Here is a 4,153-nt window from a genome sequence, read left to right on the forward strand (position 1 = left end):
TAAAAGCGCCCAAAATGGCGGCGGCTGCGGCCGGAAGTGGACGGCAGCGCGCAGCGATACCGCGCGGGCGGTGATGCGGCCCCGGCCCCGCAACCCCCCCTCCCGTGTACCCCTCCGCCCGCCCGCCCCCCGCCGCAGCCAAAGACACTAGAGGAGCAAGATAGACCACTCGACCCTAAAAACCGCAGTACGTCGTGGCGCCATTTTAGTAGGCAGAACCTGCAGAAACATCTAAAAAGAAAAATAAAAAAACCTGTGAATTGATAGACGAGATATATTCTGTATTTTAATGGTATCATCACACATACTATTCTCCACAACACTGATTACACTGCGAGAGGCAGAGCGAGCGGCGGGGTTGCCTACTAAAATGGCGGACGTTACGCTCCGTTGCGTACACTTCAGTATATAGGCAATCTGCTTACTAAAATGGCGGACGGTACGCTCCGTTGCGTGCTACACTTCAGTATACGCGATCTGCTTACTAAAATGGCGGACGTTACGCTCCGTTGCGTACATTTCAGTATAGGCAATCTGCTTACTAAAATGGCGGACGTTACGCTCCGTTGCGTGCTACACTTCAGTTTAGGCAATCTGCTTACTAAATGGCGGACGTTACGCTCCGTTGCGTGCTACACTTCAGTTTAGGCAATCTGCTTACTAAAATGGCGGACGTTACGCTCCGTTGCGTACTACACTTCAGTTTAGGCGATTTCAACGGTTCATCTTGCTCCTCTAATATCTTTGGTCACAGGACGACCCCGCCGCCCGGTCCTCCCCACACCCCCGCCGCCCGGTCCTCCCCGCACCCCCCGCCACCCTGCGCCTCTAACTCCACCGCAGCGCCGTCTTCCCCCCCCCGGCGTCGCGCCCATGTTCGCCCTCCCCCGCACTTGGTCTTCACTCGGAGCCGCCCCGAGGCGGTGGGAAGTAGTGCCGGCCCCTCACCCACCTCGGGCCCCCACCTGCCCCTCACCCACCCCGGGCCCCCACACCGGCCCCTCACCCCCACCGACCCCTCGAAGGGTCTCGACCTGAAACGTCACCCATTCAAAATGAGCAGTATTTGCGTCTAGCTATGTGCAAACTCCCGCACAGACAGTACTGAGGTGGGGATTGAACCCGGGTCTCTGATGCTGAGAGGCAGAAGCTCTATCGCTGCGCTACCATGCCCGGTCATTTACGATCGCACTCATGGTATAATTTGACTGCGTAGCACACAGTCAAGTTTTTCATTATCTCAGGCAATAATAAACCAATACCAGCTGCCGCATATCACAGTGACCTCGTCGGCTAATTCTGAACCCACCACTCAGGAATCTCATCGACCCTCAGGGATTACTGAGGAAGGTGGAAGGGATGTGGAGTCACTGCATGGTGATGGATTTTAAAACACAGGTCAACCATCACACACTAAGTCCACTTCTCTTCTGCTCGGTGAATCGAACAGATTCGACAGGCTGAATTGTTCTGTTCCTGTGGGGCCAGCCAAACATCCTTAAACTGGGAGTACCCAGTAATCCCAAGAAAGGTAATATTTACTAAAGGGTGGCGAGGGCAAAGCCGCAGACATTTCTCAGGCCTTCAGCGAGGCATTTGATAAGGTTCCACATAGCAGGCTACTCTGGAAGGTTAAATCACATGGGGTCCCGAGACAGCTAACAGACAGGATAGAGAATTGGCTGCATGGAAGGAAGCAGAGGGTGATGGTGGAAGGTTTTTGTTGGAATCAGTACCTCAGGGATTAGTGCTGTCTGTGGCTTATATCACCGATTTGGAGCCGAAGGTAGCAGGCATGATTAGACATGTGCAGATGACATTAAAGTGGGTGGTATTGTAAATAGCAAAGATGGTAATCAGAAATTACAGCAGGATTTTGATCGGCAGGATTTTATCTGGGGGACCAGGGGGTCAGCTTAAAGTGAGGGTGAAAAGATTTAATGGGAATCTGAGGGTCAACGTTTTCCACACAGATGGTAGTGGGGTGTAAAGAACGAGGTGCCAGATGCTGCACCATAACTTTTAAAAAGCCATTTGGATAGTTTCATGGGAAGGATAGGTTTGGAGGGGTATAGGCCAAATGTGGGGACAAGTGTAGATGAGGAACCTTGGTCAGTATGGTTAAGTTAGCCGAAGGGCCTGATTCAGTGTGGTGAGGCTATGACTCAGTAACTGCTAACTAGAATGCTTACAAAAATGAGTCAGATACAATCAGTATCATCAGAAAATACCAAGAAAAAATCCCACTACATTTTTTTCTTTAATGAGTTTATTGTTTCTGTGACGTTCACATGAACAGCCAATGCGGGAGCAAGGAGACATAAATGGAACTTACACAACGGTCGCTCACCACTCCTCTCTGGATTCGATACAGAAACGATTGGGGCAGTTGAAGATGACTGTGGGATAGGGGAGGGGGGAGGAGGGGAGGGGAGGAGGGGAGGGGAGGGGAGGGGAGGGGGGGAGGGGAGGGGGGAGGGGAGGGGGGGAGGGGAGGGGAGGGGGGGAGGGGAGGGGGGGAGGGGAGGGGGGGAGGGGGAGGGGGGGGGAGGGAGGAGGGGGGAGAGGGGGGAGGGGGGAGAGGGGGGGGGAGGGGGGAGAGGGGGGGGAGGGGGGGAGAGGGGGGGGAGGGGGGAGAGGGGGGGGAGGGGGAGAGGGGGGGGAGGGGGGAGAGGGGGGGGAGAGGGGGGGAGGGGGAGAGGGGGGGGAGGGGGGGTGGGGGAGGGGGGGGGGAGGGGGAGGAGGGGGGGTGGGGGAGGGGGGGGTGGGGGAGGGGGGGGGGAGGAGGGGGAGGGGAGGAGGGGGAGGGGAGGAGGGGGAGGAGGGGGGGGGGGAGGGGGAGGAGGGGGGGGGAGGGGGAGGAGGGGGGGGGAGGGGGGGAGGGAGGAGGGGGGGGAGGAGGGGGAGGAGGGGGGGGAGGGGGGGGGGGGAGGGGGGGGGGGAGGGGAGGAGGGGGGGGGGGGGGAGGAGGGGGGGGAGGGGAGGAGGAGGAGGGAGGGGAGGAGGGGGGGGGGAGGGGAGGAGGAGGAGGGGGGGGGGAGGGGAGGGAGGAGGGGGGGGGGGAGGGGAGGAGGGGGGGGAGGGGAGGAGGGGGGGGGAGGGGAGGAGGGGGGGGGAGGGGAGGAGGGGGAGGGGAGGAGGGGGGGAGGGGAGGGGGGGGGGAGGGGAGGGGGGGGGGAGGGGAGGGGGGGGAGGGGAGGGGGGGGGGAGGGGAGGGGGGGGGGGGAGGGGAGGGGAGGGGGGGGAAGGGAGGGGAGGGGGAGGGGAGGGGGGGAAGGGAGGGAGGGAGGGGAGGGAGGGGAGGGGAGGGGAGGAGGGGAGGGGAGGGGAGGGGAGGGGAGGGGAGGGGGAGGGGAGGGGGGGAAGGGAGGGGGGGAAGGGAGGGGGGAAGGAGGGGGGGGAAGGGAGGGGGGGGAAGGGGGGGGGGGAGGGGGGGAAGGGAGGGGGGAGGGGGGGAAGGGAGGGGGGGAAGGGAGGGGGGGAGGGGGGGGAGGGGGGAAGGGAGGGGGGGAAGGGAGGGGAGGAAGGGAGGGGGGGGAGGGGGGGGAGGGGGGGAAGGGGGGAAGGGGGGAAGGGGGGAGGGGAGGGAAGGGGGGGAGGGGAGGTGGAGGGGGGGGAGGGGAGGAGGGGGGGGAGGGGAGGAGGGGGGGGGAGGGGGGGGAGAGGGGGGGGAGGAGGGAGGAGGGGGGGGGGAGGGGGAGGAGGGGGAGGGGGGGGGGAGGAGGGGGGGGAGGAGGGGGAGGAGGGGAGGGGGAGGGAGGAGGGGGAGAGGGGGAGGGGGGAGAGGGGAGGGGGGGGGGGAGGGGGAGGGGAGGGGGGGAGGAGGGGGAGGGGAGGGGAGGGGAGGGGGGGGAGGGGAGGGGAGGGGGGGGGAGGGGAGGAGGAGGGGGGAGGGGGGAGGGGGAGGGAGGGGGGGAGGGGAGGAGGGGGGGGGGGGGGGGGAGGGGGGGGGGAGGGAGGGGGGGGAGTGGAGGGGGGGGGGAAGAGGACAGGGCTCCTGGCCTTTACGTGTTTCACCCTAATCAGCCGAGGACTTTTGGGTGTAAACTGAGTGATTCAAAACCAATGTCAATGGACCTCAGGCACTGAAGGATAAAAAGGTCAGCAGTAGCGTGTTGCGGGTCCTTGTAAATGTTGCCGCAGAGTTTTGTCT

The sequence above is a fragment of the Rhinoraja longicauda genome, chromosome 44, assembly GCF_053455715.1.
Source record: "Rhinoraja longicauda isolate Sanriku21f chromosome 44, sRhiLon1.1, whole genome shotgun sequence".
NCBI classification, from domain to species: Eukaryota; Metazoa; Chordata; class Chondrichthyes; order Rajiformes; family Arhynchobatidae; genus Rhinoraja; species Rhinoraja longicauda.